General features: G+C 35.0%; 1 long non-coding RNA gene across 1 annotated transcript; it reads left to right on the top strand.

The window, feature by feature from the left end:
- The first annotated feature begins 4,152 nt into the window (after positions 1-4,152).
- LOC127091635 (uncharacterized) lies at positions 4,153-6,014 on the top strand. The gene is made up of 2 exons (XR_007791954.1): positions 4,153-4,468; positions 5,193-6,014. It is a non-coding gene; the product is annotated as an uncharacterized LOC127091635 (long non-coding RNA).
- Positions 6,015-15,353: the final 9,339 nt, after the last annotated feature.

Here is a 15,353-nt window from a genome sequence, read left to right as displayed (position 1 = left end):
GTTAGAAAAATAAAGGGAGGAAAATACCTGAGAAGCCACATGTTGTGGGGAAGCGGGAGTATTTCTTTCTTGACCATGGGGGGGGCAAAGACCTCAGTAAGATCTTCTGGAACAAAAGTCTTTGTGGTCACATGAGCGATTCTTGAAGGGGGTTTCTTGGCTTGGACTTTTTTTGGGGGCCAAAGTAGGTGGAGTAGCCAGTGACACCTTCGATGTTGGAAAGATGTATGAATGCACGTTACCATCGGAGTATTCACTGTCGATCGAATGCACCTCTTCAAGAACCTAAGTCTGAAGATAAGTGAGAGGGTGACTAAATTTTTAAAACGAAGCCTCATGAAAATCTAACACGAAATACCTTCGGTTTCGGAGTCGATGGCGCCTTCTGTCTTTTGGAAGGTTTGCTAGGGGCTGGCCCAATAGAGGGAACCCTCTTTCGACACTAGAGGATAACAACAGAGAAAAATAACTTGTTATTTTTTCTTTCCAAAGAAGGAAAAGGCGAAAGAATAGTGGTTACCTTTTTTGCTGAGGCTTCGTCAACATTGGTAATTTGGATTATTGCATCGGGGGTGAAGCTAGCAGAAATATACCTGAATGTATCGCACGCTCGAAGATACAATAGAGTCTCCATCAAACTTTATTTACTCCCAAAGAAAAGGGAATCATCGATAAAACCCGGGGGAAAGAGATATGCTGGGTAAGGAAGTCGGTTATGCAAGAGGAAGGTATTAACACCCCTAACATCCATGGTACTCCATGAGATCCATTTTGATTTTTCTCGCTCGAATGGGTGTTCTATCAAAAGATTACTCAAAAAAGAAGAAAAGAAAATGAAATAAATAGATAAAGTGCTCGGTGAGGATTGAGGCCCTCATGCCTACGTATCCTCATAGTGCAATGAGGAATTCAGAGCTCCATAATTCATAGAACTAGTGGTAGAATGTGAAAGGAATTATGATAACAGTATGGTCAAAACCAAAGGATAATGTTATATGAGGTCCAACGAGGGTGAAATTATGAACCCAAGAGTAAAACTGGTATGAACCAACAAGTAAGGGACCTAAGGCATTGTGTCACTGTATTGGAACAACCGAAAATAAAGGAATTAAGTGTTTGGTTTCACAATACAAACAACTCTTGGTTGATAAAGAGATAAAAGGTGGAGCTCAAAGGGATATTGTATTTGGCTCAAAGATAACTAGTATATCACATGAAGTGAATGAAGGTAGTATCATGAATGCATCATGGAAATGAATGAGGTGAATGAACGGAGTCACAAAATTTAAGATTTGGTAATAAGTGACTGAAGAGGTATAGTTAGAAACCAAAGGTAATGGTGTATTGGAATAAATAGGATAAATGGAATTTGTACCATAGAGGGAAACAATGTCTTAGCCTAAAAAGAAGGAATAAGATGTTTGGATACGAGCCAAACAACTTTAGGTACAAATGCGGACTGCCGTTATATCTTCCTAAAAGAGTGTATATGGAATTCCAAAGAAAATATGTTTAGTTTCAAAGAAACAATATGTCATTGGGGTGAACGGCTTATGATTGAAGGTAAATCATGGATCATGAAAGATATAAGTGGTGCCCTAAGGAGGAAGGAGGAATAATTATGATTATGCTCGCCAAGGATTCGCATCCTCGTGCCTACGTATTCTCACTGTGCAATGAGAAAGTCAGAGCAATCGTAGTTCGTGGAACCACAAGAACAAAGAGAGATTGAAAGTGATGAAAATTATAACTTGCACCAACAGACTGGTATCAAGGAAAGCCACAAAGGGAAAATGGACTTTGAACCAAAGAGTAAACAGGCGTCTTAGCCAAAAAGAATGAATTAAATGTCTGGGTACGAGCCAAACAACTCTTGGCTCACAAGGTGGACTGCCGTTATATCGTCCTAAAAGGGTATATACAAGGCCCAAAGAAAGTATTATTGAGTACAAGGAACAACAATGTATCACTGGCTGGGGAATGATCAATTTGAGATCAAAGGAGAAATGGTATCTTGGATCCATGGGAGAAATAGACTCTGAACCAAAGAGTAAACCGACTTCTTAGCCAAAAAGAAGGAATTTAATGTTCGGGAATGGTCCAAACAACTCTTGATTCACAAGGCGGATTGCTGTTATATCGTCCTAAAAGGATGTACGTCGAGTCCAAGGATAAGTATATTTCATCTCAAAAATATGGTATTGATTGATGAATGAAAAATGAAATGTTAATAAATAAGGTAGCTCACGAAGAATCTGAATTCTCCTGCCTATGTATTCTCACCGTGCAATGAGAAAATCAGAGCTTTCGTAGTTCATCCTACTAAGGCTGAAACAAAAGAGAACGAGATTGATTTGCCATGGTACACTACCCTTCAAGGCTGAAAAAGGAGTGCCAAGGTTCACAATCTTCTAGGCAAGGTGTCACTACCAGAGTTTATAACTCTGAAGGCAAGGAACTGAATTGGACTGCCAAGGTTTATCACCTTACATGGCAAAGAGAAATAGATGCCAGAGTCCATGACTCTCAGGGCAAAGAGCTGAATTGAATAGCCAAGATTTATCACCTTATAGGGCAAAAAGAGACAGATGCCAGAGTCCATGACTCTCAAGGCAAAGAACTAAGTTGAATTGCCAAGGTTTAACACCTCTCAAGGCTTAGAACAAGTGGCAAGGTTTATCACGTTACAAGGCAAGGAACAGATGCCAAGGCTTATCACCTCTCAAGGAAAAGAATTGAATTGAAAGAGGATGCACAACCACACGTTACTAATAGCAAAAGTGCTCCATTATTGAAGTGTTTGAATGATTGATGCTTTCTTGAAGAAGACTTGTCAATTATATTATTCAAATTTCACTAAAGTCTATGAATGAGGGCGAATGCTTTGAATAGATAGGGCTTACGCCCCGTATGCAAAGTCACTCTAGACAAGGGTAGGAGAAACTCCGTCTCATCATTCCTCATTACTTAAGGCTTATAGCGTGTAACCCTCATCATGATTGACAAGTGTTGTTAAAGGCTTCTGATTATTTGATCTCAGTGATGGCATGTTGTATGTTGTATTGAGAAGACTCAACAATTGTTTGATACAAATTGTGCTAAAGTCTATGAATGAGGGTGAATGCTTTGAATAGCTAGGGCCTACGCCCCGTAGGCAAATTCATCATAGGAAAGGGTAGGAGAAACTTATTCTCATCATTCCTTATTATTTAAGGCTTATGGCTTACAATTTGAATCGCACTTGTCAAGTGTTGATACCTTTGTTGTGCTTTGAGAAGTAGTCCATTTTGCTAGCTATGCTATACTGATGTTGACTTGAAATCTTGATCTTGCATTTGAACCTTGAGGTCTTGAGCTTCTGAGATTCAGCGTATCCACAATAGCTTGAGTGCAATGAACTTGCCGTATCAAGTGATTAAGGGTTTTTCGATCACTTGAATAGGCTTGGGGCTTACAACACAATTATAAAGGATTTGGTTGATCAAAGTGATCTTTGGTCAACACTAATCAATAGGATTAAAATAATAGTTGAACTATGTACAATAATAAACCCATTGAATTTATCAACTAAGTAAATTATACAATTCTAATTAAGGCTCTAACCTATGGTAACATGTACAAAAATCAAGATTTTAAGCCTCAAGGACAAAATAGTCATTATGTACAAATTAATTTAATCTTGACTTAAACCTAAACAGAATCTAGATAATTATCATTCCTAAAAGAAAGTCTAATTCTAAGAAAATATACTCACGGTCTAATATTCTAAAAAACTATTATTAACTAAACTTATTAAGCTAAATGCTTCTAAAAATTAATTAACTAAAATTCTAGAAACTATTAAGCTAATTAGTTCCAAAATCTAATAAAACCTAATTATACTAATATCTAAAATTCTAAAAAAAAGCATATTAACTAAATAATTTTAATATCCCTGATCTAAAATAATTATCTCCTAGTCTTTAAACTATTCCCTAATTAAACTATAATAATCAAGAAAAAGATTAACAACAAATGCACATGGGCTCTAATGGAAAAGGAGGTGCAAGCCCTGTATAGGGTGAGTGCAATAAAGCCTTGGGCACAGAGGCCCATCCCTAGGCCCAATAACCCTTTGCATTATAGTAGGAGGTGTACACACAGTCTATAAGTGTAAAAATGGAAACAACAAAAGCTCGTTTGGGCCTTAGGCCCGAACAACTAGGTCATGAACCGGCACAACCAAGTGCAAGTAAACATAATAGAAACGTATCAGAAACTCCTTCCCTGCGTTTCAACGTTTCTCTTCTTCTTCTCTGCTCCGTCTCGACATCTCGCGTTCGCAACCGAAAAAGTATCGAAGCTAAACCACTCCACAATGTTCAACGTCCTCCCGGTGGATTCAATCCTTGTGCGTGAAAATTCGAAAAGAACGAAATTGGATCGAAGAGAAAAAAATTCACCAAAACGGAGCTTTGGCGTGAATCAGGTATCAAAATCTCTCTCCTTCTCCGATTTCGATTCGTTTTTCTTCTTCTTCTTCGAATTCTTCATCTTTTGCTCTTTGTGCTTTTTTCTTCTGTTAAGTTGATTGAAAATTGTTAAATAGGAATTGTGAATTATGAATTTCGGAGCGTGAATAACGAATCGTTCCTCTGAGTTGAAAGTGATTGAGAGTGAAGAGTGGAAACCGATTTGTGATTTTTTGTGATTCGAGATTCGCTCCTCTTGAATGAGTGAAGAGTTTCTGATTTATAGAGTTTGATTTCTATTATGAAATTCACCTAAAATTTACTGGTTAGTTGGAAATGAATGAATCTATTTGCCTTCGAAATCAGTGAAAAACGAGTTAGTTTTGGAAGTTGCAATTCAGTTAGTAGGTTTTTTATTCTTTGCATTGCATTTGTGTTGGTTTATAGTGGAATTCATTTTTGTTGTGTTAATGAAAATGTGTAGGTTTTGTTAATCGATTATGATGCAGGGCTCTGTTTGTGGTATGATGAGGAGAGATTGTAGGGAATGTTATTTTCTGTCAAATGAATTTCTACATGGTGCCTTATGAAATTGACCTGGTGTGCGCAGAGGCTCTATTTTTACTTTGATAGAATTTTTTTGCAGTAATGTTTAATTACCTTGTTTCTGTTAACTGTGAAATTAGATTCATTCAAGATGAAATTTTGTTAATGATAGTTAGTATGTGTTAAATTATGCAGGTGTTACTTGGACTCTGAAGCTATGCGAGGCCAGTTCAAGCATTTTTCCATAGTTATTCAAATGAGAGGTTTTCTGTCATAACCTTTGTACACTATCAGACTCCACATTCCAAACACAAGACAACGGATTGCACTTACTACTACATCACATAATATACCAGTTTGATCCAAATCTATCAGCTCCGGTAATTCCACTCTACTTATGGACATCTCCCAAGTATCGGAAGAAGCTTGCACAAACCCTTTGTGATACACTTCCGAAGTTGCAAGGGAAGTGATGGAGGAAAAAATGCTTAACCTTGTTAATGCCTATTTGGATTTCTGCCTGGAGTTAACTTGTGAGTTGCTTATGGAATGTTTTCCTTTGACATGGCTAATTGTAATGGACTGTTATGGTTGGCATATATTATTGATAGCAGTCATGGAAATTAATTGGAAAATTTGTTTTAGTTTGTTAGAAGTTAGTTTTAATGCATTGTCGTTCATTCTGTTAGTGAAGATCTTGATGTTAGTTGGTTTGCTGAGTTTCAACATGATGCTAAGTGGATCAATGGCTTATGAAATGTTGGAATATTGCTTATAAAGCTTGCTTGGAATGGCTTGAAGAACCTTGAGTTAGCTTGGCCTCTTTTGTAAACTTGTGAATTAAACATTGTAAATTAAAATGTAAAGTGAACTATGGAATTGTTGTGGCTTTTGCTTGGTATGAAGAATTGGAATGGTCTTGTAACTTTTGTAATAATTGGTGAAAAAATGTAAAGATTTGTTTGTAATAATTGTAAAGGAAAGTTATTGTAATAAAATGGAATTTGATTTTGAATACTTATGGAATTTGATTTTGAATACTTATGCAATTTGATTTTGAATAGAAAGTATAATTAAATGTTGAATGGAATATGGATTAATGAAACTTGAATGGGCATTGAATTGGTTTATAATGTATTTAAAGGTTATTGAAAGTTGTATAGAATCATCGATGGGCATTAATTTTAGATTTTTGTTTGAATGAGTATTTGAATAAGTGTGATTCAGTTGACTTTGAAAGTTGAATGGAAAAAAAATAAAAATGTGATTGCAAATTGAATTAAAATATAATTTAAGATGGGATATTAGAAACATTTGGACAGTTGAAGATTATGGATGGTTAAAGAGAGTTAATTAAAAATGATTTGAAAATTGTCATGAAGAACAACTTGAAATTGACTATTGTAAGACCCCAATTTTGATCCTAAGATCCCTCATGTTATCTTATCATTTGCATTGGCTTTGGGATCACACCTTGTCATCCTCCTTACCCCTCAGTCATTGGGTTTGCATTGGGAGAGATTGCCAAGCACATTTGATTGTATCATATGTTATTTTCTTTTGTTTACTAACAAAATTATCAAAAATATGTCTAGTGTAGCTTTGTTTATTTTGGAGGTAGTGTGTGCGTCCATCTATGCCTCACCAAGTTCACAACTAGGGTTTGAGACCCTTGTAAGACCCCAAATTTGACCCTAAGATCTCTCATGTTATCTCATCATATGCATTGGCTTTGGGATCAAACCTTGTCATCCTCTTTACCCCTCATTCATTGAATTTGCATTGAGAGAGATCACCTTGATTATATCATACTTTGTTTTTCTTTGTTTACTAACCAAAATACCAAAAATATGTTTATGTATATCTTTGTATCTTTTGTAGGTAGTATGTGCATCCACCTAGGCCTCATCAAGCTCACAATTAGGGTTTGAGACCTCAGTGCAAGGAGATCAATCAATAGATGATTCACATTGGTTCTAGACATCATATATGGATCCCAATGATCTTCATTTATCATTTTGATTAAGAAATCATCAAGAGTTTGAAACTTGTTTGCCTTGGAAGCCCTAATTCATTTAGGTATCTTGTGTGACTTCCTCAACAAGTTTCTTCATCATTTGATCAAATATTTCAAGGGATACTTCATATTACATCATATTATGCATATATGATCCTCCATGAGCCCCAAAGATCAAGAGAACTTCAGTTTTGCAAGTTGGTTCAAGGTGGTTGACCACAGAAAGTCAACTAGTCTAAACTGGGGTTCCCTAGACCCTATCTCCTACAATGTTTGTCATATGAAAAAGCCCAAAGTTTCTCCTTATGACATTCCAAACAACTTTCAAGAGCTAGTTTTGCTTGGAAAGTCTTTTTTTATGGTGAAACATTATATGTCATTTTGTCTGTGCCCTAGTTAGGAGGTCAACTTCCAAAGACCTTAACTTGCTCAATTGTTATGAGATGAAGGCCATCCAAGTTTCATGATAAATATCAAGATGTCCTCTCCAACTTTGATTATTTGAGAAACTTCAAATTCAACTTGCAAAGGCATGTGCCAAGAGGAAACATTATAGGTCGTTTTGGACCATTACCATTGAACAAGCAATTTTCCTTAACTTCTAAAATGCATAACTCCTTCGTGCCAAATCCAAATGAGGTCAAATTTGTGACTATATTTAAGAGGATTGAAAGAGCTACAACTATGATGAAGGAATGTTTTCCATTTGAAGCTCCTATCAAAAGTTATTCAAGGTGGAAGTAGTGGATATTTGACTTAGTACTTAGAAAATTTTAAAATATGTTTGATTTCTCAAACTTCCACCTCAAAATTCATCATCATCCAAGCTTCAAATGGAACATTTTTTAACATGAAAGTTGTTCCCCTCGATCCCCCCTTTCCAAGAAGTCCAAAATCACTTCATTTGGACAAAGAATGAGGGACTTGCGCATAGCTACTTTGTTGGGTTTGTTTTTGTAAGATTTGGATTCAAATAATCATTTCCCTTTGCATGCTTCCATGTGATGACCTCAGTACTCATTATGCACGAATTGAAGTTGGATTGCATCATTCTTTAGGCCCAAATCATTGCCCATGCATCCATGCACTTTGGTTTCTAATTTTTTTCAAAAAATTCAAAGGGTGCAAATTGAATTCAATTGGATATATAAACAAGTACATTGCCTCAGAAATAACACACACACACCTTGCCCAAGCTTTGCCAAGAGATCTCAGAACCTCACACCATAGAATTCCTTGAAGATTTCTTTAAAAATCGAGTTTGAATTTTACGTTATGTTTTAAAGTTCAAACTCCAAGGATTCATAGCCTTTCTCATCTTAATTGATCACTGCAAGCAAGAGGAGGAAGAATCAAGCAAATTCAGATCGAGATCAAGCCAATTTTGAGCTACCCGAAGGTGATTTTCAGAAACTTTGAGCCTTCAATTCTCTCTCAATTCTTCACCATTCTCTTTGATTTTTGGTTAGCTGAAGTCCTACCAATGTAGGCAACAAGAATGAGTTGCTTTGAGGTCAAATCGAAGCAACTCAGTTCATACTCCTCAATTTTCAATTCCACGTATCTTTCAATATAGTGAGAACTGGAGAATTTTGAGGGCAGATTTGGATTTTTGGCATTTTTCTCTTTAAATTAGTGTATTCACTTTTTATTTTAATGAAGGTTGATGGTGGACCAGTCTGGTGGTGCGTTGGCACTCTCCCAACCTTCTGATTCATTTGAAATGTTTTAATCTTGACTGCTCCTTATGATTACCATCCCTATGACGCATTGACTGAGGTGTATGGTGTGAAGCGCGCGCTTGTCCATCAGATATTCCACCTCAATTAATGAGGAAGATTTGATGACCTTTATTTTTTTGTATTTTCTGATTTTTCATTTAATTGCCTTACTTTATTTAATTCATAATAAATCCATTTCTAATCCATAAAATATGGGTCTTTCACCAAAAATCTTTAAATATTTTTCTCTTCCATATTCTGAATTAAAATTATTTTTTTGATTAATTTTGGTATTTTTCATGAATTAAATATTTTTGTGCATATTTTTAATTGTTTAAAAATACTTCTAACTTTTTAAAAATTGTGAAATTTTTTGTCTAAGGTCCTTTGACCTTGTTTGACCTAGGATAAATCTATTGGCCATTTATTTGGTGTTTTAAAGGGATTTTAGGTTTTGACCAAATTAAAATGTATTTTAATTCATTTTTAATGTGATTTTTAATTGATTAAATGTTTAAAAATTATGTTGAGCTATTTTGATGGTCTTGTGAAGTTTGAATTTCTGTTTGAGCCTGGGTCATGGTTGATTTGACTTTTGTTGGATCAAAACCATTGGATTTAGGGGATTGATGAAATGTACATTTCGTCTCCCAAAATGAATGGATGGTTTTGATTTGATGAAATTCCTTTAATGATCAATTTATGTTTCTATCTTCCCCTCCCTCTTCATCTTCATCCCTATTCTTTCGAATTTTCCCATTTGACCAATGAAATCTCTAATGTCTAAAGGCTAATTGATTCATCAATGACCTTATGTCAGATGAATCAATACAAGTATGACTGAGATAGGTCCCTCCCTTTTTTAGTGTATGGTTTGTTTTAGGAGTTTGGTTCCTTGTACCAAATCTCTAACATGCATTAACACCTATATTTCTATTGTCCGACCTCAGATAGTTGTGACTTCTATATAAGTTCAATTACGATTACTTAACATAGAGCTAAATTTGACCCTTAAGGCATAACATTCTAGTAAGTGAGATTGTAAGTCTCTCATTCTTCATGGCATTGTATGGAGACTTGACCTTTTTTCCTTTCATGGGAGCTAGTGGCATACTTGTTGAATTATCCAAGTTGGAGCCCTTCTCATAGAAGATATCTTGGTTTAAGGATTCATACTTGTGAATGAATGGTTAAGTGTTCTCCAAAGAATGACTTTATCAATTAAAAAACACCTCTAACACCACTAACTCTTGACTAACATTTGACTAACTCTTATTCATTATGCTTTTACTTTCAAGTCATTTACTTTATGCAATTTAACTTTCAGTCATTTATCATTCATTGCCATTTACATTTCATATAACTTGTTTCTGTTTCAGTCCTTTTCATTTTGCTCATTTGAGCCATATCTTGTGATTGTATATATTTGTTTGTGTGCTTTGATTTTGTTTGTGGTCTTAGGATCCTAAAACACATAATAACAACAAAAACCCTAAAAAACATTTGGTGGACTGTTGAACTCGATCTGAGCTTCTAGACTTAGAATTAGGCAACATTCTCTGTGCTAAAGGACTTGGCAAATGCCAACATCCATGATTGAGCTATCTTTGAAATATGCTTTCATCTGATGCAAGACTTGGTAATTTCTTGGATTCACCTGCTACTCTATCTTTGTACTTAATTGTTATGTTGATCTTGTGTCTGATGTTTTGTTCTAAGTTGATCAAGGAATATTTCATTTGGTACATTGGAAGACAATGAAGATAATGAAGACTGCTAGCTAATGGAATGCTTTCTTGGATGTCACCATCTTTATTTGATGCCTTGATCTTTATGATGTTTGTATATTGCTCATTGCTTATTGGTTATTGCTTGATTAAAGTCCAAAGGAAAATGGGTTTCTATATTACTTTCTTGTCTATTAGATCGCATCCCATTGGTCAGATCTTTTCAACTCTTAACTTTTAGTTTATGCTTAGGATAACCTCTTCATCTTCCTTCCACTTCTTAAATTTCAAAATCTCTCCCTCTTTTTTCAAAAACTTTTCTTTGCTTGTGATTTCAAATTTAGTCGTTGCTTTAATGATTAGAAACTTTGGCCTTATGCCATTGAATTTTTGAACTTCTTTTCTTAAATTAAAATTTGTAAATAAACTTAACCATATTGACTTAAATTTCAAAAGAGTAAAAGAAATAATAACTCCATTCAAAGTTTTGGCCCTTTGTGCCTTTTCTTATTAAACTTTTATTAAAAGTAATCCATCAACTTATTTTAATTTTTTACCATGAACTACGAGGTTTTGACCCCTCATTTTTATGTTGGTACGTAGGCACGAGACCGAAGGTCTTGTCAAACACGAAAATATAATCAATGAATTCTTTTCTCACCCCCACACTTTCTCAAACATCTTTTATACCAAAACATATGCACACATAAAAAGGGCTCCCTAGGAGTACCTATGACACTTTGGGTGCTAACACATTCCCTCTGTGTAACCAACCCCCTTACCTGTACTCTCTGGCATTTTATTAGTTTTGATTTGAAAACTTCTTATCTTTGGGTTTTGTTCTTACTTTTCTCTTTTCCTTTGGAAACAATAAATACGCAGTGGCGTCTCTGGTTTTATTAACGTTAAGCTTATCCATAGCTTGATGGTCATGAATTTGCCGCTACAGAAATTAGTGACGACTCTGTTGGGGAGTACTCCTCAGTAGGTGTAGCCTACTTTTTTATGTGTATATATTTGTATATTTGATGTTTGTATATATTGTTTATGTGATATAATCTGTCTGTTGTGCTTACTGATCTCTGAGGGGTGAGATAAGTTCTAAGCCGAACTTGATTGCAATTAAAATAGAAGGATGTTATAGTGTAGCGGGGTTTTCGTTACCTTTAGGTTTATTTACTAAACCAAAAGTAAACATACAATTCGAGTCGCCACCGCACTTTTATTTGTCCAAAGGAAAGGCTAAAAAGCGAACAAAAGTCAAGGTAAGAAGTTTTTCAAATAAAAAACTAATAAAAATGTCAGAGATCTAGGTAAGGGGGTTGGTTATGAAGTGGGAAGGTTTTACGCACCCAAAACATCCTTAGTACTCTAAGGGAACCCTTTTTGAAAATATGTGTTGTAGGTTGGTATTTGTGAAAATATGTGCAAAAGATTGGAGGGATGAGAAGAGAATAGATTATATTTACAAATTTTGTTATTTGAATGGTTGAACCCATTGCCTACGTACCATCACAAAGGAGGATCAAAACCTCGTAGTTCGGGGTAAAAATCACAAAGATTGGTGAATTGATTTGATCAAAAGCCTTAAGGTCTTTTGTTATCAAAGGGAGAAAACTCAACCTAAACCAACAATCCACCATGTGAGGAAAGCTTCAACATACTAGTGAGGGGTTAACCCTATAATAAGTATGGAAGACTTATAATCCAATCACTAAGGATGAGGTGAGATTTACATCAACCACTATGATAACTCAAACCTATGACTAATGTTTATGAAAACGTTTTAATAAGGTGGCAATTGGAACCACAAAAGCAATTTGAAGTGAGTTATATTTACAAAGTTAATTTATTTACAAAATGAAGTCAAAGTTGGATTAAGATTTATTCAAAATGAGTATTAATGAAAAGATTTTGAAAAGTCAAAGGCATAAGGCCCAGGTTTCTATTTTGAAACAAAGTCAAAGTTTGCAAGAAAAGATTTTGGCTTGGTTAGAGTGAGGAGAAGAAGAGAAGGGTTAGTCCTAAAGCATACAAAGATATGAGAGGGAAGATAAACCCTTGGAGTTTCTTTTTATGAAATCATAGAGATGATTCAAGATGCTCCTTTCCTTTGGACTTAGCAAATAAACAAACAATCATACAATTTGGATTCAAGCTCCTAGGATCTCCGTTTGGCTTGACTCTTTTAACTTGGCTACTCATGACAATTGTCCTCTTTTTACTATCTCAAGATGGAATCCCTATCACATAAGAACAAACATCAAAAAGTTCACAACACAATAAGGGGAATGGACAAAGAATAAGTTTAGATGAGAAGTCCTTTAAAGTCAACTTGGAAACTTAGCATTCTAAAGGCATGAGGCCTAATTGCTCTTCAACAAATTTAGCATTCTAAAGGCATAAGGCCTAGTTGCTCTTGAACTCCTTTAGGCATATGTATGTCCTAATTCTAAATCCTTTCTCCTTTTGCATTTGGGTTCAAATCAAACAAACACAAAACAACACAAGATAGCAATATATTTATATACAATAATGAGCTCAAATGAGCAAAAGAAAAATGACACAAACATAAAATATGTGCTCAAGTGAGCAAAATGAAAAGCAATATGAATAAATGAGTAAGAAGTAAATGGCATTAAAGTAAAGGGCAAGAAATTAAATGCTCAAATTAAAGTTAGGACTTAGTATGGTTATGTTAGTTTGTTATAAGACAATGTAGCGCTATGTTAAGCAATCGTAAGTGGACTAATGTAGTAGTCACACCTATCTGAGGCCGGTCAATACAACTATAGGCAAATAAACACAAGTTAGAGATCATGACTAGTAAGCCAAACTCCACAAACTTGCCATGCCAAAACAAAAGGGGAAGGGCCTTGTATGGACTTTAGGTTTTTTGCTTGACCAAGAAGCAACCTATCTTGGACACAAAACAACTCATTTGATCTTGGATCAAGTTGAGTTTGGTTTTGATCAAAGAAGGTGAAACCTCTCATTTGTCAAGACCAACCATAAGACATTAACTCATTGGCTAAATGATGAAAAGAGTGGGATGAAGATGAAATGGAGGGAAAGAGAATTCAAGTATCAAATCCAATTAATCAAATGTGAACCAAGTCATCCTCAATCAATGCCAAACAGAAAGGAAATGAAGATTACAAGTCAACAAGTCAACGATAATTTTTTGGTATTTTTTGAATTAAAAATAAATGCAAAATAAAATAAACAAAATATGGTCAAACCTCAAATTTAATTCAAATCAACTTCAACAAGTCCAATTAAATTCTCATAGGTCTAACATGGTCAAATAAACTTTGAGTAATTTTCTCAATAATTTTTGAAATCAGAAACTATGTAAAAACAATTAAAAACAATGAAAAATAACACAATATGAATTAAAATCTCAAATAAATCTCAAATCAAATAAGAAATTGATGAGAATATGTTTCATTGACTTATCATGATCCATAGGTGTTAGGAAAATATTTTTGGATATTTCAAATATCAGAAAGTATTTTAAAATGAATTAAAACTATTAAAAATCAAATAATTCACAAAAGATATTAAATGAAGTCACAAAAATATTAAAAAAATCAAAATATGAAACTAGAGTTTTTAAGAATTTTTTTGGCATTGGTCTCATATTTTTGTGACTTCAAATAAAATATTTATGAATTTTTGAAAATAAAAGGAATTAACTGAAATTAAAAGAAAATAGGAATAATAGAAAAATCCAGCGCCACAGGATCAATTCATTAATTGACGTGACATGGATCAATGGCTCAGAGACGCAGATGCATGGAAGACAAGTCAAGCGCGCAACATGTTGCAATAAAATAAGTAAACACATTGGATGGTCAAGATTATAACGTTGAGACATGATCCAAAGGCTGGGAAGCATACACGTGGGGGTGGTGGTGGAAACCACCATCTTCTCCGGTGAGATACCAGATTCCGGCCACCACGCGTAGGAAAATAAATTGTAATGAAAATAAAAAATAAGGACATCAAAATGAAGCTCAGGTGATGTACATCACTAATGTATCCATGGATCATCCTCACTCTTCCTATTTAGAGAGAAATGTAAGATGGAAGATCATGGTATGTCAACTGGAATGGCACGAATTGAACAATTGAGACCACCACTGGTCTGTCTCAAGTGCGAGGACTTCAGAAAACCACATAAACCAAAGAAAATCACATTGAATGGCAAGATCTAGATCCAAAAAGTTTGAGGTTCTACCTCTAAAATGGAGCTTCTAAGGCCACAAATTCTTCAAGATCTTGATCTGCTTTTGCTTTGGAAGTGTGATGGAGATGATAGGATAAGGAATTGAGCTTTGAAAATCAACTAATGATGTTGAATTTCAAGCTTGAAAGAGAAAGAGAAATCTGAAAATTCCTTTGGTAAGGGTTGAGATTTCAATTCTGTAGCACTTCAGGTCTCCACTTGGTTGTGAACTGAATGAGACTGAGTTCCTATTTATAACTGAAAAGGATTGTAAAGCATGGTTCCCTCGTGTGCATGGGATTTGAATCTTCCTTGCATGGGTCTGTACAGGCGCATGTGAGGCCCCAAAATGAATGAAACTCCTTGTTGATGCCTCATGGAATGGATTTAGACGTGCACAATGGATTGCACAAGCTTGCACATCAAGTTTTAATATGAAATGCAAAAATGATCATAAAGAGAAAGCTCTTCGAAACTCACACATGGAAAGTCCAAAATAATAATGTGAGTAATGGTTGGAAAGCCCTTGAAACAAGGAACAAAAGTCATGTTGGGCAAAAATTCATTTGGCAATTGGAAATTACTGAAAACTGGCTGTGAAAGCTTGGGCACAAAACATGTTTAAGTCACCCTTTGAAAATTTTCACCAAAAGCAAGCCT

The sequence above is a fragment of the Lathyrus oleraceus genome, chromosome 6 (assembly GCF_024323335.1).
Source record: "Lathyrus oleraceus cultivar Zhongwan6 chromosome 6, CAAS_Psat_ZW6_1.0, whole genome shotgun sequence".
Classification (NCBI taxonomy): Eukaryota; Viridiplantae; Streptophyta; class Magnoliopsida; order Fabales; family Fabaceae; genus Lathyrus; species Lathyrus oleraceus.
The sequence above is the reverse complement of the archived record's forward strand: the minus strand, read 5'-3'. Positions and strand labels throughout refer to the sequence as shown.